General features: G+C 41.8%; 1 long non-coding RNA gene across 1 annotated transcript; it reads right to left on the bottom strand.

The window, feature by feature from the left end:
• Positions 1-2500: 2500 nt before the first annotated feature.
• LOC138815466 (uncharacterized) lies at positions 2501-4434 on the bottom strand. The gene is made up of 3 exons (XR_011368329.1): positions 4367-4434; positions 3966-4019; positions 2501-2552 (listed from the first exon to the last, which is right to left on the bottom strand). It is a non-coding gene; the product is annotated as an uncharacterized lncRNA (long non-coding RNA).
• Positions 4435-27816: the final 23382 nt, after the last annotated feature.

The following is a 27816-nucleotide window of genomic DNA, read 5'->3' as shown; positions in this document are numbered from 1 at the left end:
TCTTTGTGCTATTTCAAAGAAGCCAGAAAACATTCATTTTTTTCTGGAGCAGCACCATAAATTGTTTCTGAAGTAAGTGGAAGTAACTGTTACTGGATGTGGAAACTGATCCCAGGAGAGGAATTTAACATAGAGAAATGACAAAGTTCAAGTTAACTATTGCGTTCCTTTGTACTGTACAAGAAAAGAATCCAAGGCTGGAAGGAAACTCTGTCCCTGACTTTTTTGAGTGTGTCCTTTACTCATATAAAACTTCTGGTTGAGAGTATTGCAAAAGGAAACAATATGCCATTTGAAGGCAGGCATAGAACAAAAGGAAGTAACTTTGTTTTAAAAGTGTTCTACTGCAAAGAAGCAAAGACATGGAGGTTTTAAAGTGTCTTATGGATGGATGTTTCACTCCTGAGATGATTCTCTTGTTGCAGGAATCAGTTTTCAATTCCTTTAGTCTGGTCTTGAGTTTTCCATAACAATAAGAATTCCAAAAAAGCAGGATCCAGTGAGTATGATCAGCAAAAGCAGCCTCTTCTCGGACCACCACTATTTTAAGGAGAGTCCCAAAGAAATACCCAGGGTTTGTTTTGTTTGCTTGTTTGTTTAGTTTGTGCTGGTTCTGAGGCTTGAACTTAGAGACTGGCCCCTGTCCCTGAACAGTTGTCTTTCTTTCCTACCTGGACCAAACCTAGTACTCCACTGCTTGAGCCAAAACTCCACTTCTGGATTTTTGGTGTTTAATTACAGATAAGTGTTTGACAGACTCTCTTGCCTGGGTTGGCTTTGAACTAAGACAGTAAGAAAGCTACGTGACATCAACTCTATGGAACTCTTTTGAACCAAGAAATATTAGATGAAGTTTATTATAAAGCTAATATTTGACAATTTTTAAAGAAGAGAATATGTTTAGCAAAGAAGCCATAACAAATAATTCAGTAAAAGTAGGTGCACTACTAAATCATTTGGGAAGATTACTATTGACTTCATCATTCCTTTGGGGGAAAATTAAACCTATATTTGCACTTTTTTGTTGGTTGTGGGGATTGAACCTTGATCCTAGGCACTGTCTCTCAGCTCTTCAGCACAACTTGAGCACTCTACCACTTTAGCTACAGCACAACTTCCGGGTTTCTGGGGTTAATTGAAGATAAGTGTTTCATGGACTTTCCTGACCAGGCTGGATTTGAACCACAATCCTCTGGACTCAACCTCCTGAGTAGCTAGGATTACAGGCATGAGCCACCAGCACCCCGCTCATATTTGCATTTATGTGCACTTAATGTCACTATGTAGACAAAGAATGGAAATATGAACCATATGATGTGACATTGCAGCTTTTCAGAATAATTAAGGTAGCAATAAATATGTCCTTTTCCATTTTGTTACATAAATGACTCATGAGCTATGGGACTCTTACATTAGCATCCTCTTTCATCTTTGTAGGTGTATTTAGTATTAGGAAATGTTCATAGATAAATACAGCAAGACAGACTTTTAGAAAGCAAAGGAGATCAGGTATGAAAGATCAGCATAGGAGATACATTCATCACACAGAGATTAAGAACTAGCCTAGGAGATTTTGAATGCCAAAGGCAATGAGGAATTAGCCTAGTTGATAACTAGTTCTTTAATAAGCAAAAATGGTTCCCTAGAACGGTTTCTGCTATACCTTAGTTACTATAATTTATTCTTTCCATCTGGGGTTATTCCTTCTCTTCTGTCAATACTGTTAATTAGCCTCCGCCTTTTTTGTAAGATGACTGGCCAAAATAGTTTCTGAATCTCACTTACACTATCCTTCTCATTGTCATTAGCAGTGACCCCACTCAAAAGCCTGGAATCTTTGAATTTCCAGAATTAATCTTCACCTGACATCTAAGCACATTCCTAGCATTAATTGCCGTGACCTAATGAACAAAACATTTTTTCAACACAGAATCCTAACATAGGTAAAGTACATGTATTAGGAACTATTGTCAGGTATCAGTATGGAAGGAGCATTTATATATTCCAAGTATGGGTTCTTTATTTCGCATTTACTAACTAAATGTCCATTGTTGTTGTTGCTGTAGTTTTGGCAGTCCTGGGGCTGAAACTCGGTGCTTGGGAATTATTCTTCAGCGTTTTTTTTTTCCGCAAGGCTAACCCTCCACCACTTGTGTTTCTTTTTCAATTTATGTGGTACTGAGGAATTGAACCCAGGGTTTCATGCATGCTAGGCAATCACCATACCATGAAGCCACATTCCCAAAACGCTAAATGACTTTCTTAAGATGGCATTACATTTTCATTCTATAACTCTGTATCATAATTTTAGCCAGGAATTTTTGCTAGAAAAGAGCATTGAACACAGTACTGAGTCCAGTAAGGCTAGATGGACAATGGATGACTGTCACAGTGTAGCCAGGGCACAGAGGGACTTACCTCATGGAGCTGGTACAACAGAATGATCGAGACAGCTCCTGACCCACAGCCTACCTCGAGAATGAGAGGACCACCTTGGTTCCAGCCACATGGGGATGCTGGACCACCTCCTCCAGCACCCATTGAATCAGTTCCTGAGAGAGAAAGTGAAAGAAAGAAGGTCAGAATTCCACTTAAGCCAGGTGCTGGTGGCTCAGGCTATAATCCTAAATACAATGGAGGCTGAGATATGAAGATTGTGGTTTATAGCCAGCCCGGGCAGGAACACCTGTGAGACTCTTATCTCCAAAGAACCACCAAAAAACTGGAAGTGGTGCTGTGATTCAAGTGGTAGAGTGGTAGCTTTGAGCTGAGGAGCTCAGGGAGCTGCCCTAGGCCCAAAGTTCAAGCCCCATGACTGAAAAGAAGTGGACTTCCCACCACAAGAAGTGGACTGAATAGCACCCATTGTCCTAGGGAGCATGGCAGAGAAGTCAGGCCGAGCTTCCTGTCAGCTGGGAGTCATTAGTAGGTCACCAGGCTTCTCTGTGCCTCAGTTTCCCCAGCTTCAAAACTGAACAAAGTGAAGGATCCCGTTACTCATGGGGATAGAGTAATAAAGAAAGAGAGCGATGTTTTGTTTCATAATCCCAAAACTGTTGCACCGTTAATAACACACACCATCTGAGATCTTTCCGGGTATCTTCCTATCATATGCTCACAGAATTGTCAAGAACAGTATCAGATGGCCCCTCCCTCTGTGCCTGTCCCTGCTCCAGAGATCCCTCTGTATCAATCCCTTGTTTCCTCACAACTGTCCCATGAGGAGATTGAAGTCCAATGGTTGAGGCCCAACCCAGAGACTCACATCTGGTCAAGAATCGGCTGCCGTGGACTGAGTTTGGGACAATCCATCTAAACCAATGACTGAGCATGTCGCTACATATCTACCATCCCAACTACAGAAGAACGGGCCTCGTGGCTCATGCCTGTCACAGATAGGCGGACCATGATCCAGCCCAGAATGAGCATATATTAATTCTCCATCTCAGAAATGCCCAAGACAGAAAAGCTTGACTCGCATGGTAGAAGACTTGACTGGCAAGCCTAAGGCCTTGACGTCAAACCCTAATATACCAAAAAGAACCAGAGTCCCAGTGCCAGAGGTTCATGCTTATAATACTAGGTACTCAGGACGCTGAGATCTGAAGATCACAGCTCAAGATTTAAAATAGGGTTGGCCTCGCCCATCAGACGTCATTATGAGAAGACCCAGAGACTGACCTATGCTGTTGCGCTCCATACTAGCAGAACTCATATCCTTACTAAGAGTTGGCCATGCTCTCTGTCCTCCTGGGAAGCCATCCCCTGCAGGCAACACTCCCAGGTCCTCCCAAGCTCCCACTGCCACCAACCAGGCCCAAGGGAGTACACAGTTCCATTGCACACAGATCCCTTTTCTTGTAATTTAACTGTGCTGTGTCCCCTTCAAGCCTCTCACCCTTCCAGGCCCCCAGACCTCAGCTGTGAAACCCATACATGCCCCAAAGATAACAGGTAGAAGTTACCAAAGCATTCGGCCTCCTTCCAGACAGGTGACAGAAGACTCCTCCATGCAGCACCTGCAATTTGCCAACTGATCACTCACCTGAGCACAGTCAGGCTGTACAAGGAAAAAGGTTATCTCTCTGTCTCTCTGTCTCTGTCTCTGTCTCTGTCTCTCCGTCTCTCTGTCTCTCTGTCTCTGTCTCTTTCTCTCTTTCTCTTTCTCTCTCTCTCTCTTTCAATCTCTCTCTCTTTCTTTCTCTCTCTCTCTGTCTGTCTCTCTGTCTTCAGGTGAAAGTTTGACTGAGCACAAAAGACAAGGTCTCACACAGTAAGGGTGTCTATCTTCTGCCTCCAACACCTCCCATCCCCAGAAAAAAAGGAAAAAAACCCAGAAGGCAGGTGTAGACATGCTGCTCCCCACCTCTGACTAAAGCCACTGGGTTCCCACCAGGGAGTGGAAGGGCGCAGATATGCTGCTGTGTGGCTCCGACTAATCCAGGCCAGGGGATCTTTGGCGCCCACTCCTCACCCAACCTGCATCTCCCCGTATCCTGGACAATATCCACTGGGGATGGGGGTGGCATCCTCGGGTCAACCCCCACCCCCACCCCTGGGGCACATTTGTGGCAGGTCGTGGGCCAGACTGTGGGGAACATGAGAGGCGGGTCCGGGTTAGAGGGGAGGTAGTGGTGTCAACAAACAGAGTGAATCAAGGTGCTACTGGGCAGCAAGGAATGTGGGCGTGGCCACCATTCTTCTATCCCATTGGTCAGAAAGAACCATGAAACAATAGAAGGGTGGCTGGAATCTTCTGATGCAGGCAGAATGGGTGGAGTCAAAATGAAGGCAGCCCCTTTCCCAGGGAACTCTGTCCAATCCAGTTGGGGACAAGAGAGTGACCCACTTTAGCCGGATGGCTGCACAGATTGTTGTGTATGTCTGTTTGTTCCCAGACCTAGAACTAAGGATCTGGGCACAATCTGTGAGTTGTTTTTGATCAAGGCTAGCTCTCTACCACTGGAGCCACATGGCTTTACTTCTGTCTTTGATGGCACAAGTTGGACAGGAGTCTCAAGGACTTTCCTGCCTAGGGTGACTTTGACCATGATCCTCCTTTCACAGCCTTGTAAGTTTTAAGGAGGACTGCTGAGAGCCACTGATGCCTGGTTTTGCTGATGTTCTTGGAAAGACCTGTGAGTTCTCTATCCTCAGGTTTAAGTGGTAGGAGCTGGAGCCCACAGCTTGAATCCTGGTCCTGCCACCAACAAATGGCAGGACATCCTATGAAATTCATTCCTACTCATATGATTACCAAAGGAATGTGATGTATGTCATGATTAAATGGGCAGTACTTGAATGTTTAGAGGATAAAATTATACACAATTACATAACAGGACACTGATTAATATTAATTAATACTTTATGAAGCATTTAAACAATCACCTTCATTAAATGGAGGCCAAATGAAATACCTACGAATTGGGCATCACATAGCATAGAGATGCCATTTTTTTTCTGACAGGACTGGGATTTGAACTCATGGTCTAGGTAACCCTGCTGTTGCACTGTGTGGGAAGGGGAAGCTTGCCTCCTTGAATTCAAGAAATTCAAGTCTGTTTCTTAGGCCTGAAATCGATGCCCACCACTAGAAAACATACTATTTGTTTACATTTTAAATATATGATTTATATTTTTAAACATATGTTAATTCCATATTGCATTCAGTGTAGTTATTTTATTTTTTGTTTTATTCATGTACTGACTACTCATTTTATTAACTATTATGACACATAGAACAGTGATTACATTGATTACATAGGATATAGTTTTGCATATGTATTGCACGTCCTTCCTGACACCCAGGACTTTCACAGAAAAGGAAAACATGTGTCACCATCAGCTTCTTACTACACGATTCATTTTTTGGGAGTGCTGGCATCTGAACTCACAGCCTTCAAGGCCCAATTCATGAATGGGTGAGTGTCAACCTGCCAGCCTGTGGCAAATTGAGCTGACAGGCAGTCTCGAGTACCTGAGATCAAGCCCCAGCGGTTGACAAAATAAGAACAGATTGAAATACAGATATAGAGTGCTAGAGATGTCTATATATTATTCAGTTATATAGACTACATTCCTACCAATTCCTGGGTATTTATAATGCCTCCATGTAATTAATCTTATTGTTTTCATGGTTAACAAACTATTAAGTAAATCAATCAATATCCTGAAATTATTGCATTCTGTACGTAATGTTTCATAAATATTAAATAAAGTTAGTCTTCTGAAATGATGCTGTCTAATTTCATAGGAGCGTCATTCACCATCAACTCATTCAACTGTGACATTGATAATATTACCTTGTTATTCCCATGGATGGGAACGAGTCTCTTAGTATCTCCTGCCATTGATTGTTGTCATGACTGGGATTTGAAATCAAGGCCAACATTGCAATGTGGACCTATGACTTCCTCAATAGTCTGACAACCTTCAGCAATGAAAGGTGAAGTACCCTTTGCAACAGTGTCATTCAGGCCCAGGAGGGTCACTGTGCAAAAGAAGAAAACATAAAAAGGCCATCTCGCTGCATTTTTTTCTGTACATTTTTGCCACACAAGGCCTGGGGGTCAAGGATCCCAGGATCTACTGTGGGACCAGTGGCTACACCCCAGCATAGGGTGTCAAAGGTGAGGCAGAGTTACCAAAACCTGAGTTCAAGCCCCCTGCTGCAAAAAATAATTAAAAGAGATTAGCTCCCTGGCTTGCAATTCACCCCATTTATTCTGCCAGGCTTTGGATTTGAACTCAGAGTCTAGGTGAATCTACAGCACTGTGGAAGAAGCGGAAGCTCACCGTAATTGAAGATAAGAAAGTCAGGCCTGTAATCTAAGCCAAAATTCAAGCCCCTGCCTTGGAAAACATACTATTTATATACATTGTAAATACAGGATTTGTACTTACCTATGGATGTTCAGTCCATACACGTTTGGTGTGGTTGTTCCTTGTACTTTTGGTTTTATTCACTTATTTACCGTTGATTTTACTATGATGACACTCATTCCCTTTATCACATTGATTACATCCCATCACATGGAATCTAAATTTGTAGACATGTTCTCCGTCATGCCAGACACCCAGGACTCTCAGAGAAAAGGAAAAAAGTTTCACACTTGGCTTCTTACTGCATGATCCAGTTGTTGGTAGCACTGGGATCTGAACTCAGGGCCTAGCAGGACCAATTGGTGAATAGTTCAAGGTGACCACACCAGCCTGTGAGCAACAGAGGAGTTAGGCCATTCCCAGGATCTGACATTGATCCCCAGGGTGGGCCATGATAGTCATAAATTAATAATTTAAACATAGGATCTATATTTACATATATGTGTGGACAGTATCTTGCCTTTGGAGTACTTTTTCTCTTATTTTCTGTCTTATGTAAGTATTGTGTATTTTACTGAATAATGTAACAGATATAACAGAACTTACATGGAAGACAACCTATTGCCCTGGCTATAGGGTTTCCTATGCATTCTCCATCCAAGCTGAGACCCAGGACTTTCACAGGACAGGAAAACAGGTGAATCGATGGGCTTCTCACATCAGGATTCATCTTTTGGCAGTGTTGGGATTTGAACTCACACTCTATCAGGCACATTTGGGGAAATGGCCAAGGTGAGGACACCAGCCTGTGAGCAACGAAGGAGATAGGCCATTCCTAGTAACTGACATCGAGTCCCAGGGAGGTCCAGTTAGTCATAAATTCGTAATTCAAATATAGGATATACATTTACATACATGTGTGGACAGCATCTTGCATTCGGTGCACTTCTCCTTAATTTGTGTCTAATTCATGGAGTTATTGTGTATTTTACTGAGTATGGTGACAGGTATACTGTGCTGACATGGATGACAATCTGTATCCATAGTTATATGGTTGCCTATGCATTCTACATCCTAGTGAAAGCCCGGTTCTTTCACAGGAGAGGAAAACATGTTCAACGACTGGCTTCTGACAACAGAATGAATCTTTTGTCAGTGCTGGATTTGAACTGAGGTCTGGGTAGCTCTGTTGCACTTTGGGGCAAGTGAAATCTCACCATCCTTGAAGACTAGAATGTCAGGCCTCATCAAGGGCCTGATTTGAAGTCCCAGTACTGGACAAAATAACAAGCCTGCCTTTTTTAAACATAGGATCTCTCTTTACCTACAAGTTTGGTATGCATCTTGCATTCAGTGTAGTTATTCTTTTTATTTTGTGTCTTATTCATGGATGTATTGTGTATTTTATTGAGTATGGTGATAGATATAACTATGCTGACATGGATAACAACCTATTCGAATGGCTATAGAGTTGTCTATATAGAATTTCCATCCTAGCTGAGACCCAGGATTTTCACAGGACAGGAAAACAGGTGGATCGATTGGCTTCTCAAATCAAGGTGAATCTTTTGGCAGTGCTGGGATTTGAACTCAAGCCCTAGCAGGCCCAATTGGTGAATGGGTCATGGTGAACACACCAGCCTGTGAGGCACTAAGGAGGTAGGTCGTTCCCAGGACCTGAGATGAAGCCCTGGTGGGGGCCAATATGGTCATAAATTTATCATTTAAACAGAGGATCTATATTTCCATACATGGATGGGCAGCATCTTGCATTTGGTGTAGTCATTCTCTTTATTTTGTGTCTTTTTCAGTGATGTATTGTGTATTTTCTTGAGTATAGGATGACAGATATAACTGTGGTGACCTGGATGACAACATATTCCCATGAGTATAGAGTTGCCTGTGCATTCTCCATCCTAGCTGAGACCCCGGACTTGCACAGCACAGGAAAACTGGTGCAATGACTGGCTTCTCACAACAGGGTAAATTTTGGCAGTGCTGGTATTTGAACTTTGGGCCTAAAAGGCCCAACTGCACAATGGTTCCACGTGATCACACCAGACTGTGAGCCACTAAGGAGCTGGTCGGGTCCCAGGAACAGAGATTGAGCAACAGGGAGGCCACAATTGTCCTGAATGCATCATTTAAACATGGGATGTATATTCAAATCCGTGTGTGGACTGCATTGTGAATTTAGTGTAGTTATTCTATTTTGTATGCTATTCATGGATGTATTGTGTATTTTCTTCAGTATATGATGACAGGTATAATTTGCCTCACATGATAACAACCTATTCCCATGGCCACAGGGTGGCCCATGTATTCTTCATCCTAGCTGAGACCCAGGACTTGCACAGGAAAGGAACACAGGTGCAACAATTGGCTTCCAACATCAGGATGAATCTTTTGGCACTGCTGGGATCTGGACTTGGGGACCAGCAGACCCAATTGACGAATGGGTCCATGTGAGCACACCAGCCTGTGAGCTACTAAGGAGTAAGGCCGTTCCCAGGGCCTGAGATGGACCCCCCAGGTGGGGGGGGGAGGAGGGTACACAGTAGTCATCCATTCATAAGTTGAAGGTAGTATGCAAATGAGTACACAGTTGTATAGAGTAGGAGAGACGAAAACCTGTGATGGAATCCAATCTACCATGTGTCTACTGATTCTTGGATCTTTCCAGATGTCTTCATTTCATGACTGTGATGATTATTGTCAAGCTTAATCAACACTGCTTTACAAATAAGTGATACCCCATGAGTCTTGCCTATCATTTCCTAGTCACATCATGCATGAACTACTCATTCGATGAGATCGATCACATTCCATGACTTTTCCTGGTCCAGAAACAAGTTTCTCAGGATTTCCTGCCATTGCTTTCTCATGGGGGTGGGATGAATTCAAGCTTCAGGCATGGAAAACATACTCCTTATATACATTTTAAAGATAGGATTCATACTTCCATAGAGATGTTCAGTAGATACTGTGTTTGGTGTGGTAGGATTTATACTTCCATACAGATGTGCAGTCCATATCACATTTAGTGTTGCTATTCATTTTATTTCTTTTTTTATCCATTTATTTACAATTTATTTTATTGTCTTTGATGACACCTATATCATTTATCCATTTATTACAATTTTTACATCATATCACATACCATCTGGATTTGTAAATGTGTTCTCTATCATGCCTGACACCCTGGACTCTCCCAGAAAAGGAAAATATGTGTCACACTAGGCTTCTTACTCAAAGATTAAATTTTTGGCAGTGCTGGGATCTGAACTCAGGGACTAGCAGGCCCAATTCATGATTGGGTGAGTTTTAGCACAGAAGCCTCTAGCCAATGAAGCTGTCAGGTGTTTCCCAGGCACTGAGATCAAGCCCAAAGTTTAGCCTAAACTTAAATACATGGCTAGGCAGAGGTGGTATACAAAAAATATATATTGTTAAAGAGTTCAAGAGCTGTCTATCTATGACTGAATGACATCTACTACGTTCCTACCAACTCTTAGGTATTTATTATATCTCCATTGAAACAGTATTATTCTTTTCATGCTTAATAAATTATTAATTAAGATCAATCAGCATCCTAGAATTATTGCATCCAATCTTAGACTAGACAAATGCATGAACTACTCTTTCAATCTGTATTCTTAGCATAGGAACGAGTCTCTTGTGATCTCCTGCCATTGGTAAATGTAAGGATTAGGATTTGAACCGAGGGCCTATGTTGACATGTTGGCTTATGGCTTCCCTGATAGCCTGCCAGCCATCAGTAATGGCAGGCCAGGTCCACATTGAAACCATGTCATTCAGACCCAGGATGGTCACCATGTAAAGAAAAAAATTGTAAAACCCTGAGCCCTCTACAGCTCCCCATTTTTTGTGCTGTTCTGCTTTTTTTCCTTCCTGCAAGCCCTCTGGGCCTAGGGTCCCAGGATCAGCTTTGGGTCTCTAGGCTGCACCCCACCCTAGGGAGAGTGAAGCTGAGTCAGAGTTACCATGACCTGAGTTCAAGCCCCATGGTTGGCAAAATTAATTAATTAATTAACTAACTAACTAACTAAATTGAAATAATAAAGCTACTTGGTTTGGAATTTCTGCCAGTTTTCTTTAATAGCCTGGGATTTGAACTCAGAGTCTTGATGAATCTGTAGCAATGTGACAGAAGGCGCAGAGTTGCCAATATTTGAGTTCAAATCCCATGCCAAGCCAAAAATAAATAAGTCACTGACCTCAGCAGGGAAGTTTTAGTTGTGAAGATGGGAGGGAAGGGATGGCAGGGGAAAAACAAACGAGGAGGCAACAATGCTCAATAGGAAATGTACTCATTACTTTGCTCATGTAACTGTGACCCATCTGTACAACATTTTTAAAATAAAAAACGTACAAAAAATTATGTAGTGCTCAAGAAGCACTTTGGGGTTAAGGGGTGGATGTCTGAGTAGCTGTACAAAATTCTACACTGATTTTTTTCAGTGTTCAGTATGGAACTGAATAAACATAACTGTTTCTGTTACAAATATTAAGTCACTGTCTTGGAACTGGGGCCAGTATTTCTGCCATTGCTGGGATTTGAGCTCACTGTCCATGTAACTCTTTTGCACCTTGGGTGAAGGCTAAGATCCCTGTCCTTGAGGAAAAGATTTTCAAGCTAGAGTTCCCAGGGCCTGAATTAAGACCCTGCAATAGAAAAAATATTTGTGTACATGTGTAATATAAGATATATAGGTAAATATGTATGTTTATTTCATATTACGATTATTATTAACTTTGTATTTAATTTTTATTTTACTCATTTTATTGTTTATTGTATTTAGTATTATTATACACATAATATTTATTATGTTGTGTATATATATTATAAAAGTATACACAATAATTCAGTACATTGACTAATTTTCATTAATACTTTATTAAGTTTTGAAATATAATACTTAATTAAATGGAGGCATTTGTCAACTCATCACATGGTTAGAGTCTGTCCCCAGTACGAGTTTTGTCTTATTTATCTTTGGACAACTTCCTATACGGATTTGTTTAGATGATTTATACTCAGAAGCCTTTTCTTGTGGATAGGCAAGTTGAGGGATAAAATCGTAAGGTTGGGTCTGGAAATGTGGCTTAGTGGTAGAGAGCTTGCTCAGCATGCATGAATGCCAGAGTTTGAATCCTCAGTGCTACATACTCAGAAAAAGCCAGAAGCTGTGGTGTGGCTCAAGTGATAGAGTGCTAGCCTTGAGAAAAAGAAGCTCAAAGACAGTATCCAGGCCCTAATTTCAAGCTCCAGGTCTGGCAAAACAATACTCCAGATTCCAGTGGCTCTGGAAACCTACTTTCTCAGGAGGCTGAGATCTGAAGGTCACAGTTTGAAGACAGCCTTGGAAAGGAAAGCCTGTTAGACTCTTACCTCCAATGAACCATCAAAAATCCCCATGTGGCACTGTGGGTCAAGTGGTAGAGTGTTTGCCTTGAGCTGAAGTGCTCAGAGACAGTGCCCAGGCTTCAGTTTGAGACACACAACTGGAAAAAGATTGAGGGATAATCAAAATAATTTTCCTATTTGCTACTTATGAAAATATTTTTAGGAAAATGAATGCTGATGTACACCACAATTGGAGTCAGACCTCAAGGTTCAAGTGTAGCACATCCATAAGCCCAGCCTCTCAGACTCTAGCATTATAAACTTGTGTCCTACAGGGTTCTGAAAGGCACATTGTTGAAAGGCTTGATATGCTCCCCAAGCACTTTGTGATAAGCAGTTGACTTGTATTGTCAATGTCATTACAGTTCTGACCCTAGCCGAGAACCAATACCTCACGTCCATCACCCTAGCTCAGGAGGCTGAGGTCTCTCATAGGGTGAAACCAGCCAAGGCAGGGAAGTCTAGGACATTCTGACTTCCTGTTCTGAAAGGTCAGATGCTTAAGAAATTCCTGTTTCACTTGGTGATGAGAAGTTACTTGCACTCTAAATGTTCTTGGAGTTCTTGAGCTATAGAAGAAGGAAAGAAATATTATTGACCCAATCAGGGTTCAAATGAAGTTCTCAGGATCCAAGCCCTAACTTTGTTAGCAGGAATAACTCCAGTGTAACACTGTATTTGAAGGACAGAAAACAGTTTCAAAAGCCAGGCTAGGTGCAGAGAACTAGGCCTGCAGGATTAGGAGGCAGAATATACACATTCATCATGGAAGTGAGCTGCAAAACCACTTCATTCATTCCAGGCACAGCCAGCAATGGGGGCAACCTGAAACATTTGTTAGAGTTACTGCAGGATCAGGCTTTTCTCAGTCTCTTCAAACAATGACTAATTAACCTTCCTTCCTCCTGTGAAGGGAGCCTCAGGCTATCTTTAGATTACCAATAGAGAGCCAGTTTAATGCTGGAGAGGGGAGGAACAGAGTAGAAAAACCCTGCTCTCTGGTCTTAGGGAGTGGGTTTTTGACTCCCAATTTGTCAAGTTTGAAGGCCCTTCTATCTCTGCCAGTCCATTCTCCTTACTTGATTCTCTACATCATTAATGCAAATCCCCAGTCCAAGGAGGGGCAGGGCAATTTCTCTTCTGACTCCAAGCACCTGAGTTAGAACCTGGCTCTGCCCTCTTGACTCTGGGGCTCTAGGATGCCTGAGAAATGGGACAGAGACAGTCATCCTGCTCTGCATTTGTGTGTAGGCGATGCTGGTGTCCTGGCACACTGCAGAAAGCCTCATGACTGGGAATGTTGCCTTCTTTCCTTCTGATGTCAAAAACAGATTCATCTATCAACTTTCTTTCTTTCTTTCCTTCCTTCCTTCCTTCCTTCCTTCCTTCCTTCCTTCCTTCCTTCCTTCCTTCCTTCCTTCCTTCCTTCCTTCCTTCCTTCCTTCCTTCCTTCCTTCTTTCCTTCCTTCCTTTCTTTCTTTCTTTCTTTCTTTCTTTCTTTCTTTCTTTCTTTCTTTCTTTCTTTCTTTCTTTCTTTCTTTCTTTCTTTCTTTCTTTCTTTCTTTCGTTCTTTCGTTCTATCTTTATTTCTCTCTCTCTCTCTCTCTTTCTCTCTCTCTCTCTCTCTCTCTCTCTCTCTCTCTCTCTCTCTCTCTCTCTCTCTCTCTCTCTCTCTCTTTCTCTCTCTCTTTATTTCTTTCTATCTATCTACCTACCATCCTACCAAGGTAGCTATCTCTTTGCCAGTTGTTGGGATGAATTCAAGGCCTGGGAATTGTCTCTAGCACTCTGCTACTTGAGCCACAGCACATATTCTGGCTTTGTCTGTGTACAGGTGCCTGAGGAATCGAACCCAGGGCTTCTTGCATGCTAGGCAAGCACTCTCTTATTAATCCATAGTCCCAGCTCCTTCATTTTTTTCTGAATGGTAGTTTTTACATAAGTATGCTACCATTTTATGTTCTCAAGTTTAATTTTCTGGTTACTTCTAAGAAACCTGATCTCTTCCCTTGCCAGATTTGTGATTGTTCCTGGATTGCCTTCATAATAAAATGTAAATAAAGGCTGCTGAGAGCTTCAGTGTGCATCATATAAAGACACAGGCCTAGAACCCTGGAAGAGAAAAGCAATGGGCCTGAAATGAAGAGAATAATGCAGTATGTACAACTAGCATATCTGAAAAATAAACCAGTAAATAAAAGCAGAGTTTGCACTATGGGAGGTAATATATATACACACATAAGTAGGTAGGGCACTGATACATAAAGTTGGCCTTCTCTTTTTGAATTTTTTTGTGGCCATCCCAGAACTTAAACTCAGGGCCCAATGTGTTTCTGAGATGTTTTGCTCAAGGCTGAGTCTCTACCAACACCACAGCTCCACTTCCCGCCAGCTGGTAGTAAATTGGACCTAAGCAATTCCAAGGCTTTCCTGCCTGGTCTGGATTGTATCTCCTACTCAGTTTTCTCTCTCAAAGCTGGAGCTCTACCTCTGGGCCATTGCTTCACTTCTGGTTCTCTGGTGGTTTATTGGAGAAAATAGTCTCAGAGACTCTCCTGCTCTGCTGGCTTGAATGGCGTTCTCCTGAGAAGGCTTCAAATGGTTTCCTCAGGAATTCACTGAGGAGCCATTCCACACAAACCCTTAGTCTAAATCTCGAGGAGTACTAGAAAAAAATGGAAACATTGTTCTACCCCAGTCGCAGGACCCCCACCAAAAAGACCACCGAGTGTCAGACTTTACAGCTGTTTTAAGGTTTTATTTAAACGGGCGGCAGCTTGGGTCTCATCCTACATTCCAACACAGCAGCACCTAGGAGGAGAGCCCCAAGGTAAATATTTGCAGGGTTTATAAAGGCACACAACCAACCAGGTGTTTGGATTATCACCACGTGTTGCTCTGCCAGAAACAAGCAACAAGTGGTCACTGCCTCAAAACTTTAACCCTTCATTCCCCGCCTTGACTTATGGTCTTGTGGCTCCAGCCTCAAACTAAACTCCAACAGCTCTTGATCTTGAACGGGTATGGTCCCTAACTGACCTTAGCCATAATATTAAACAACAATACCAATAATAATCAGCTCATTTTTCTTTTCTTGAGTTGTATGCAGAGTGGTTGGGTAGGATGCTTGGAGACTTCCCTTGTTTCCCTACGGTTGTCCAGGACAAAGGGATCAGCTGATCTGGGGTGGGAGCAGTGGATCCCAGCAGCAATGCCATCCACCTTAAGGGCAGTAGGTGTAGCCATTCGCACCATGTAAGGTCCCTTCCACCTTGGTTCCAGAAATATCAGGTTGTGTCTTCCAACAAACACCCAGTCCCCTGGTTTAAACAAATGGGGTGGGGGTAGGAATAGAAGCAGAATCATATAATGCTCTAAGCTGAGTCCACATCCTCTTTTGCACCATCTGTAAATAGTCAAGCTTACACAGAAATTCAATATCATCCAAATAAGCAAGCAATTCAGTCTGAAGGGTAGGGATAATGAGTGGAGGGTGTCCATACATTATTTCAAAAGGAGTAAAGCCAAGCTGATAGGGTGAATTTCTTACTCTAAACAGGGCAAAAGGAAACAGCGATACCCAGTCTGGGCCAGTCTCCAAAGCCAATGTAGTTAAGGTCTCTTTTAGAGTCTGATTCATTCTTTCTACCTGACCTGAACTCTGGGGTCTATAAGCACAGTGCAATTTCCAATCCATCTCCAGTGCCACGGCTATTCCCTGACTTACTTTTGAGTCGAAGGCTGGTCCATTGTCCTACCCAGTGGTGGATGGGAAGCCATCCCTGGGTAGAATTTCTTCCAGGATCTTCTTAGATATGAAGTTCACAGTCTCATGCTTTGTTGGGGAGGCTTTAACCCATCCTGAAAAGGTGTCTACAAAAACTAGCAAATATTTATATCCAAATTTTCCAGTTTTAATTTCTGTGAAGTCTACGTCCCAATACACATCTGGCCTATCTCCATGGAGATGAGCTCCTTTTGTAACCAGTTGATTAGGGGCATTGGTGAGCTGACAGGCTTTAAAATTTTTTAACAATTTCCTCAATGAGTTGATTTCCTTGCCTGATTTTTACTTCTGAGAGTAGGAGCAAGTTCTCCATTCTTCGGGTTCCCATGTGAGAGACCCGATGGATTCTCATAAGAAACCGCTTGCCCAATCTTTGTGGCAAGATAAGTTTCCCCTCACCAGTTTTCCACCAGTCTTTATCTCTTTCTCTGTTTGGGGGTTTATAGGACATGGAAATTTTCTTTATCCACTCCAAGTCTTCTTGGGAATACTGAGGCTCAGGAGGCAAACCTTGTGGCCCTGGGCTGGAGTTCCACCTCTTTAGCTGCCTGATCGGCCAAGTTATTTCCTTTGGTTATTGAATCAATTACCTTTTGATGGCCAGGAAAGTGCATAATGGCAATATTTGCTGGTTCCCAGAAGGCCCGGATGAGGCTTAAAAGTTCTTTTTCATTTATAATAACCTTTGCCTCAGCTGTCAACAGCCCCCTCTCTTGGTAAATGGCTCCATGGACATGCACAGTGGCAAAAGCATACCGACTGTCCGTGTAAATGTTTAGTCTCTTCCCTTTTCCCATCTGTAGGGCTTTTGTTAGTGTCACTAGTTCTTCTCTTTGTGCAGACGTTCCCTGGGAGAGTGCTTCTGCCCACCCTATCTCAGTGTCCGTGTTGATTGCTGCACCGGTGTACCTTTTTCCCTCTCAAATGAAACTGCTGCCATCTGTGAACCAGGTATGCTCAGCATGCAATAGTGGCAAGTCCAACCAGTCTAGCCTCTTTTCTTTGGCCTGGTCATGCTTTTCACACTCAATTTCATGTTCTTTGTTCTTCCATTCTTGTCTTTGCTACTGTCTCTCTCTTATTGTAAACCCTTTCCACTGCAGCTACTAGATCCCTAATAGACTTTTCACTAAGTCTGTCTAGAGCCTGCAACTTTCGCTTTATGTCTGGTGCAGCTTGATTTATATAGGCAAACATAATCATCTGAGCTGACTCCTGGGTCTCAAGATCATACGGGTATATTGACTAAAAGCTTCCAGGAGCCACTCAAGATATGCTGCCAGACTTTCACTTCCTCCCTGTCTAACATTATAAACTTTGGCCATATCAGTAGGTTGGCAAGCTGCCACCTTGAGACATGCCAACAGAGCCAACTGCTCCCTACTTTCAACTGTATTGTTGTCTCAATTGTTGGTTGGATCTCAGGAAAATAGGCAGTGATCAGAGCAGGATCTGTGATAGGTGCTCCTTTGGGGCCAGGGATATGTTTCTGGGCTGCCTCTTGGATATAATCTCTCTCTTCGGTAGTAAAAAGGACCTGTAAAAGCTGACTAAAATCATCCCAAGTGGGCTGATGAGTAAAGAGAATAATTTCAAGTAAACAAATTAAATCCTGGTGTTTCTCAGAAAAGGGGGCATTTTGGGTGTGCCAATTGTGTAGATCACTGGTAGAAAATGGCCAATATTGGAGTTGCTGTTGACCATCTGCATCCACAGGACCTATGGTGCGTATGGGAAAAACAGCTGCATTAGAAGGGGGGTTTGATCCCACTTTGTTGTGGAGTGACTGGCCACTCAGAAACGTTAAGGGCAGGTGGTGAGTGTTTTATAGCTCCCTCCTCCTCTTGACCATTCTCAGGTTCTGCAAAAGGAACCTGGAAAGGAGAGAATGGGGGAGGAAACATTTCTTCTTCCAAGTTATCTCCCTGAAAAACCGGGGGGTACCTTTTCTTTCCCTCTGTCTCAGTTACTTTTTGTAAGTCTAGGAGGCTAGATGGAATGGTGCCTATGGTTTCCAGTCCCGTCAGACGTACAATCCAAAAATCAATAAACAGTACAAACAAAACACACGCAGGCCTGACATTTACAAAAAAGGGCTTACAAAGTGAAGATCTCCCAAATTGGTCCACTGACTACAGTCACGGTGGGGTTCCACACCCAGGCCACACAGCAGAAAGAGCAGAGGCACAGTGGGCTAGTTGGGCCTCTGTTAGGAGGCCCTCTTGGTCAGTTCTGGCCCAACACTGAACCGACCCCCACCCCACAATTCACACAGCGGGGTTCCAAGGACCCCTGCCCCACAATAGGATCTTGGACATCTCCCAGTTCCTCCAGGGTTGTGGTGCAAGCGCATCTGCCTCAACAACCCTTTACGAATCGGAGTGGCCATCCTCACAAAGGAAAACGAAAGTAAAACAGACAAATGACAGGACAAGACAAATTAACAAAGACAGCTCTATATTACCTTTGGAGGCTGAGATCTCGGGGGTTTTTGGGGGGATCCCGGACAAGCCCTCACTAATATGTTATACCCAGGTCACAGGATCCACTCCAAGAAGACCATCGAGAGTCAGACTTTACAGCTGTTTTAAGGTTTTATTTAAACGGGCTGCAGCTTGGGTCTCATCCTACACTCCAACACAGCAGAGCCTAGGAGGAGAACCCCGAGCTAAAGTTTTGCAGGGTTTATAAAGGCACACAATCAACCAGGTGTTTGGATTACCACCACGTGTTGCTCTGCTAGAAGCAAGCAACAAGTGTTCACTGCCTCAAAACTTTAACCCTTCACATGAAGATGCTACTAGTGTGTTCTAGACACTTAATGTTGGAGACACAAAACACTCATAATTATTAGATCATTTTATAGGCAAAAGGAGCAATGCAGACTGTATGAGGATCACTCCAGATTTCTGTCCTCATATCCTGAGACAGTAAATTCACAGCAGCTCAATGCTAAGTGACAGAACTGGCATGTACTGTGGATATTTGCTCCCAAATCCTGTGACACTCATTTCTCGCTTTTGGCCTCAAACCTGTGACCAGAGGGGAAGATGAGGAGAGAAAATCCTTCTAAGGGAAAGCAGCTATAAATAACATTGGATAGTTTGCTTATAAATTAAAACCTTTTGAATGACGCTGTTAAGAAGTCAGATTGTCCAGATTAAAAAATGAAGAAGTGAAGAAATAAGGTGCCAGTGGCTGCTGTCTGTAATCCCAGGACCTCAGGAGGCTGAGATGTAGAGAAACTTAGTTTTAATCCAGCCAGTGTGGGAAAGTCCATGACACAGTTATTTCTAAGAGATCACAGAAATACCCAGAAGTGGTGCTGTGACTCAAGCTTAATGCAGTACCCTTGAGCAAAAGGAGCCCAGGGACCATGAATAGGATCATATGTGGAAATATGGGGTAGAACCCAGGACGTGTCCCCTCTAAAAGAGCCTGTACTTCCATGTCTTTGTATTCTTATAGGTGAAATTCCCGAGTAGCTATACTGAATGGCACCAACCTAGGAAATTTGTATTCAGTACAATGAGTTCATAACAGAGAGACTTCTTTCAAGATAGTGCAGGTTCCGGGGCTCCCCTCACTGTTCACAGTGTAACCTGAGGGTTTCTCTGCATCACAGGCCTGCTGGAGGAAGTCTCTCTCATTGTCTAGACAGGCACACAAAAGTCCTCACTCCTGTACAGCTGGGTAACAAACAACTCCATCTGGGCCAGTTAGTGAGAATGAGTGTGAGTGGGCTCTGAAGGTCAGTAATAATGGCCTCTTTGTACCCTTAGCTATCTCTCTCCCCAGTGCTCTGTTTTAACAGGAGACCTTCATTTGTGCCACCTCTCATGGCAGGCCAAGTTCTGTGCACTTATCCTGCCTTTGTGAGACTATATTCTGTTGTTCAGTTACAGTGCTCAATATAATTCAGGAGTCATTCAGGCAGACAACTAAGGCACTGAACATAATGAAATGATTCATTGCAAGCAATGTTGGGCCTATGATGCCTTTCCTATGTTTCCGGAAGCTTGGGAAACCCAAGCACATGTTGGATATCACAAAGCTTCCTGTCATCTAGGACTGGTGAAGCTCATCAGGTTTTGAAACCTTTGACTTCTCCTAGCTGGTCCCTGGGTGGTCAGGTTTTGGGGTTGAACATAAGGCCTGAGTGCTGACCATGAGCTCAGTGCAGAAGCCCAGTGCTTTCCCATTTTGTGTAACAACATCTCTTCTGGTCTGTGAGTGTATGTGTGGGTGTGTATGTGTGTACACCACGGTGTGTGTGTGCGTGGGTGGGTGTGTGCATGCACACATATACATGAGTCCTGAAGCTTGACCTCAGGACGTGAGGACTGTACCTAGTTTCTCTTGTACAATGATATCCCTCTCCCACTTGAGCCACAGAGCCACTTCAGGCTTTGTCCTAGTCATATGGTCCTGAGAAATCAAGCCCACGATTTTATATATGCAAAGTATTCTACCACTAAGGCACATTCCCAGCCCTCTATTTCAGCTTTGTTAGTTTATTTCTGTCTTTTTTATTGTTGTTGTTGTCAATTGAAGGAGTTGAAGTCTTGGTGTGGGTGCTGTCCCTGACCCCTTCAGCTCAAGTCTTGTGCTCTACCACTTGAGCTACAGAGCTACTTCTGGTTTTCTTGTGGTTCATTGGTGCTAAATTTCTCAAGGACTTTCCTGCCTAGGCTAGCTTTGAACCATGATCCTCAGATCTCATCCTCCTGAGTAGGTAGGATAACCAACATGAGCTAAAGCACCCAGCTTCCCCTTCAGGTTCTTAGTAGTGAATTGGAGATAATAGTCTCATAGTACCTTTTCTGTCTGAGATAGTTTGGAACCCAGATCTTTAGAACTCAGCTTCCCGAGAAGGCAGGATGACAAACTTCAGCTACTGACCCCTTGGCCATAGCCTCTGCTGCAAGGGGGTCCATGGCTCCACGTGGTGGAGTGCTAGCCATGAGCCCAAGAGATAAGGGTCAGTGCCTCAGCCCTGAGTTCAAGGTTCATGACCAAGAAAAAACCAAACCAAACCATTGTCTGCTGTAGACAACTCACGAGTCTTCAGTAATACATAATTTTGTCCCTGACATGGGGGCCTATCTGAGCCGCAATATTCTTGTCTGTATAATCCTCTAAGTTGTGGAGCTCTTACATAGACAAGATGTAAGAATGCACCCTGTTAAGGACATAGCACATGGCACTCTTTGCACCACTCAGCACACAACATCCTGGGAAAGACTCAGCACATAGCACCCTGTGCAGGACTCAGAATGGAGCACCCAATGGAGGACTCAGCACATAGCTCCATTCCACAAGCTGTCATTAGAATTAGGGTGCTTTCATCAGTATCACCATTCTTTGAGGAAAATTTACAAACCATAAAAGTTCACATTTAATGGTTTAGTGGGGTGTTTTTCTGGGGAGAGGGTGTTAGCCATGGGGCTTGAACTCAAAGCTCTACCATTTGGAGCCACATTTTGAGGTGTCTCTCAGACTTCCTGCCAGGACTGGGTTTTAAAGCCCCTGAGCAGCTAAGATAACGGGCATAAGCCAGGATGACATGGGTAACCCGTGGAGCAGGGTTGCAGCAGTTTACATGTGACTAAGTCAGGTTAGGTGGCAGCTGTCAGCACCAGACTCCTAGCTTGCTCTGTAATGAGGTATTTGAAGTTCTGTCCTTCTATAGAATATCCTACCTTTTTTTGGTATCATACCTGGGGCTTGAGTAAGAGCTTAGACACTGTCCTTAAACGTTTGTGCTCAAGGCTAGCACTCGATTGAAAGACAGCAGAACTTCTGAGTTTTCTGTTTTGTGGCACTGAGGAATCGAACCCAGGGCTTCGTGCTTACTATGAGAGCACTCAACCACCGAGCCTCAGGAGGGAACGAGGTATAAATAGATAGAGACTGCTGTATATAAATATTATATACACAAAAAGAGATTTCTACATAATATTAAATCATAGATAATATTGCTACCAATACTTAGGTATCAAATTATGTCTCCATTTAATGATGTGTCCCAGTTAACAATTAATAAAGCATTAATTAATAATTACTCAATATCCCATAACTGTTTATCATATATGTACATATATCCATACATATAATTTGATATTTCATAGAATGAGAACAATGTCTATATATTATTAAATTATGCATCATGTGTTACTCCCAATTATTAGTTGTTTAATTATGTCACCTTGTAATTTTTATTTTGTTAATGCTTAATAAAATATTAATTAAACTTAGTGCACATCCTACACTTATTGCATGTAATATTATCCTAGAATGATTCACTACTAATTCAATCTGTTTATCATTTACTGTAGTGGTAACTTTTCTACCTATGATGTTTTCTACTTTATTACATCCTATTACATAGCATATAGATTTGCATCCAAATTATACATCCTACCTGACACTGAGCACTTTCAAAGAAAAGGAAAACATGTGTCGTGCTCAGCTTCTCACTCCAAGATTACATTTTTGGGAGTGCTGGGATCTAAAATCAGGGCAAAGAAGGCTCAGTTCATGAATAGGTGACTGCCAGCACAGCAGCCCCTAGGCAATTCAGCTGCCTGGCAGTGCCCAGGCCCTGAGATTGAGCCCTGTATGTTGACTCCAAATTGTGCTTAGAGTAGTTATTCATTTTATTTTTTATTCATTTACCATTTATTTTATTGACTGCTATAACACATGGAATATTTACTACATTTATTACATAGGATATAGAATTGCCTATGCATGAAACTTCACACCTGACAACCAGGACTTTCACAGAAAAAGAAAACATGTTTCACCATGTGTCCTACTGCAAGATTCAATTTTTGTTAGTGCTGGCATCTGAACTCACAGCCTACAAGGCCCAATTCATGAATGGGTGAGTGTCAGTACGCCAGCCTGGGGCATATGGAGCCAACCAGCAGTTCCCAGCACCTGAGATTTAGTCCCAGGGGTTGACAAAACAAGCACAGATGGACATGCAGATGGTAGTACACAAATAAATATAGATCTTTATAGAGTACCAGAGATGTCTACATATTATTTTAGTTATATAGGCTACATTCCTACCAATTCTTGGGTATTTATTATGCCTCCATGTAATTAATATTACTTTTTTCATCCTTAATGAATTATTAATTATATCGACCAATGTCCTGAAACTGTTGTGTCCATGTAATTAATAGTATTCTTTTAATGTGTTAAAAATTTTCATTAAAATCCATCAGCCTCCTAAAATCACTCTGTAATTTTATGCTAGTATCATTCAGGAACAAGTAATACAACCTTGACATTCATAACTTTCCATCGGTATTCCTATGAATAGGAACGAGAATCTTAGGATCTCCCTTCATTGGTTGGAGTCAGGACCCAGCTTCAAACACAGGTCCTATGTTGTCATGTTGGCCCATGGCTTCTCTGGAAGAACGACAGCATTCAGCAATGCCAGGTTACCAACACTTTTCAGCCCTGTCATTTAGACCCAGGATGGTCACCTTGAAAATAAAACAAATGTAAAACCAGCAGCCATCTGCAAGTTACTGGGTTTTTTTTAATGTGTCTTTTCATTTATTTATTTTTCCTGTCAGCCTTTGAGGCCCAGGAACCTAGGTTCAGCTGTGGGTCCAGTGGCTGCAACCCAGGCTAGAGTGATCAAAGCTGAGAAGAGTTGCCATGCCCTGAGTTCAAGCCCTGTGCTTGGCAAAATAAAAATACATAATACATACATGCATACGTACATATATACATTAAAAATATTTAACAATTATTAGGCTACTTGGAGTTGTTTTCACGCCATTTTTTCTTCCGGGCCTGGGATTTGAACTCAGGGTCTGGGTAAATCTGCAGTAATGTGGGGGAAGGGAAAGCTCACAGTGCTGGAAGATAAGAAAGACAGGCCTGTTCCTAGCACTCGCAAAAATAATATTTGTATACATTTTAAATACATGATTTATACTTACATACACATATTTACTGCATATTGCAGTTAGTGTAGTTATTCATTTTATTTTGTTTTTTATTCATTCATTATATATTTTAGAGAGTATGATTACATGTATAACATTTTTTACATCCTATAACACAGAACATAGATTTTGCTCTGTATTATACATCATTCCTGAGACCCAGGACATTCACTGATAAGGAAAGCAAGTGGGACACTTGCCTTCTTCCACCAGGATTAGGTTTTTGGCAGTTCTGTGATTTGAACCCTGGGCCTAGAAGGCCCACTTCATGAATGGGTCAATGTTAGCCCACCAGTCTGACGCAAGTGAAGTTGTTGAGCAAATTTGAGGACCTGAGAATGAAGCCCTAGGAGTGGCCAATATATAAACAGATAGATGTGTAGATTGAAGCATGTGTGTGTGTATTTACATATGTATATGAATCTATACATAAAGTTATATAGAGAGACAGATAGACATTTATGTAGATTCTAGTGTATAACGCTATACAAAGAATGATGACCTATATCTTATTTTTATATATTCTATTACTATGAATTATTTGGTCTAAAATTATGCCTCCATTAATTAATCACGGTAGGAGACTTAATAAAGTATAAATTAAATTAATCAATGACCTATATTTATTCTGTACAATCTTATACTACAAATGACTAGCTAATTAGTAGTTCAATTGGTATATTACAAAGATTGTTCTTATAGATAGGAACGAGTAGGTGAAAGTCCCAGGATCAAACTGAGGGCCTAGGTGTCTTGGTTGGGCTCAGGCTTCACTGACAGCCCACCAGCCTTCGGCCATGCAAGGACATGTACAATTTTCAAGCCGAGGCATTAAGAGCCAGGGTGGTCACCGTGCAAAGGAAACAAAGGTAAAACTATTGTCTAAAACTTCCTGGTTTTTCCTCCTCCATCTTGGTTGCTTTATTTTTTTTTTTTGCCTGAGTTGAACTCAGGTCGTAGGATCCCTGGATCATCTGTAGGTGTAAAAGCTGCACATCAGCCTAGGGTAATCAAGGCTGAGGCAGAGTTGTGGTGACCTGAGTTCAAGCCCCGTGCCTGCCCTCCCAAAAAAGTTAATGTCCTGGCTAGGAGTTAGGGCCATTTTATCTGCCATACCTGGAATTTGAACTCAGGGACTGGGTAACACTATTGTGTTCTGGGTGAAATGAAAGCTAACCTCCTAGAAGAAAAAAAAAAATCCGGAGCATTTCCCAGTGTGTGAATTCCAGCCTTAGAAATGGCAAAAAAATATTTATATACATGTATAATATCTATCATATATATGTATTTGCATAGATGTTACATATTGTATCTAGGGCACTATTTCCACAGAAAGGAAATCAGGTCAACATTGGCTTCTTACTCCACCTATTGACTTCAGCACTCCTGGGATTTGAACTCAGGGCCTGGAATGTCTAAATCATCAAGGGGTCAGTTTAAGGACAGCAGCCTCAAATAAATTCAATGCCAGGCAGTTCTCAGGACCTGAGTTCTAGCCACATGAGTGTCCAATATATAAATAGATAGATGTGTAAATTGCTGCAAATACGTGTATATAAGTATATATAGTGAGAGAAAGAGAGTGATGTATATGTATATTCCACTGTACATTTAAATATAAATATATTTATAGAATGTGAGATGTCTATATATTATTAAATTACATGTAATATATTACTAATAATTATTAGGTATTAAAGTATGCCTCCATTTAATGAAGTATCATGGATTAAGGCACAATAAAGTGCTTCCTTGTGTAAATGGAGCTCTGGGACAATTTCTAGGCTCATAGTTTAAGCCTCAGAATCTGCACTAAAAAAAAAGCCAGTAATTGCATGTGTCTGTGTATATATGCATGTATTTCTATCAGTGAACATCCATAGTCGTTATGAACAATAGCACCCAGCTAACAAATTTGCTTTGAATAGAATGATGTCATAGCACAGAGAGTGCTTTCAAGACAGTGCATTTTCCTAGTCAAAAAAATTTAAGACCGTGGCTTGGAATTTGCACCATTTTTCTGACAGGCATGGGATGTCAACTCAGGGTCTGATTATCTCTCTGGCACTGTGGGGGAGGGGAAACCCACCATCGTTGAAGACAAGAATTTCAGACCAGTTTCCAGGGACTGAATTCAAGGCCCAGTACTGGAAAAAATAATATTCATACATGAGATCTATTTACATACATGTGATTACTCCACATGACATTTATTACCCTTATGTATTTTTTATTTATTTTATTTAGTATTATTACATATATAACATTTATTTCATTTATTACATCTTATGAAATGGATTTATTTGCATACAGATTATACATCATACAGAGACCCAGGACTTTCACAGAGAAGGAAAAAAATGGGTCAAAATTGGCTTCTGACTCCACATATAAACTTTTGGCCATGCTGGGATTTGAACACACAGCCCACAATGCACAAATCATGAATGGGCCAGTTGTAAAACAAAAGCCTTTGGCAAACTGGACTGCCAGCCACTTCTGAGATCAAGCAATACTAGTGGCGGATAGATAGATAGATAGATAGATAGATAGATAGATAGATAGATAGATAGATAGATAGATAGATAGATAGATAGATAGATAGATAGATAGATAGATAGATAGATGTGTAGCTTGCTATGTATATGAGAGAGAATATAAGGATATTAAATTATATATATTATGGATTATTAGTTATTAAATTATGCCTCCTTTGAATGTAATGAAGTATCATGGTTGAATACTTATTAAAGCATTAATGTAAAAGTAGTCAGTATTCCTTAATTGGGAGAATCATACCATGGTGCTAGAATGGAAGACAATACTTTTTGTGTGGCATTCTATAAGAGAATAATGAACTAACTGCAAATTTAATTGTTACTTTTATAACATTCCATTAGGCATTCCCATGGATAGGAATGATTTCTCAAGATCTCACTCCATTTGTAGGTGGCAGTCCAGGCACTTCAATTCCAGGCCTGGGTAATTTACTTCAAAATGCAAACCATTGGAATGACACTGTGAAGATTTCAGATTGTCAGGATGAAAGAAAAGAATGAGAAGAAAAGAAAGCAAAGTGTCAGTGAATCCTACCTGTAAGCCTAGCTCTTCAGGAGGCTGAGAGGTAGAGAATGCCAGTTTGAATTCAGCCAGGACAGGAAATCCCACCACACTCTTATTTCTGAGGGATTACAGGAATAAAAAATTCCCATGAATGGGGTTATGACTCAAGGGCAAAGCACTACCTTTGAGCAAATGGAGCTCAGGAACATTGCCTAGGCTCACAGTAAAACCCCCGCACCTTCCAATAAAAAAAAAGCCAGTAACAACTTGTCACCCCCTGTATGTATGCATGTATTTCTATTGGTGAAGGTCGAGTTCCTATGATGAAAGGTATCCAGCTAGGAAATTTACTTTGAATAGAATGATTTCATAGAACAGAGAGAGTTTTCAAGACAGTACATCTTCCAGGGCTCCTCTCACTGTTCCTATTGTAGCCTGAGGTTTTCTCCACATCAGGGACTGCTGGAAGAAGTCTTCCTCGTTGTTGGAATAGGCCTCACTCCTGTACAGCTAAGTGATTTAAAAAAAAACTCCTTCTAGGCCAATTAGTGTGGAGTGTGGGTGGGCTCTGAAGGCCAGGAGAAAAAGGCCTCTATGTACCTCAATCTATCTCTCTGCCAAGAGCTCTGTTGTGACAGGAAGACTTCATTTGTGCACCTCCCATGGCCAAGTTCCCTGCAATTGTCCTGTCTTTGTTAGACTATGTTCCAGTGTTGAAATAACCTGCTACAATTAATTCA

This window comes from Dipodomys merriami, unplaced genomic scaffold (genome assembly GCF_024711535.1).
Source record: "Dipodomys merriami isolate MVZ:Mamm:240054 unplaced genomic scaffold, mDipMer1.0.p SCAF_641, whole genome shotgun sequence".
Classification (NCBI taxonomy): Eukaryota; Metazoa; Chordata; class Mammalia; order Rodentia; family Heteromyidae; genus Dipodomys; species Dipodomys merriami.
Note: the sequence above shows the minus strand (reverse complement) of the source record. Positions and strands in the feature narration are given on the sequence as shown.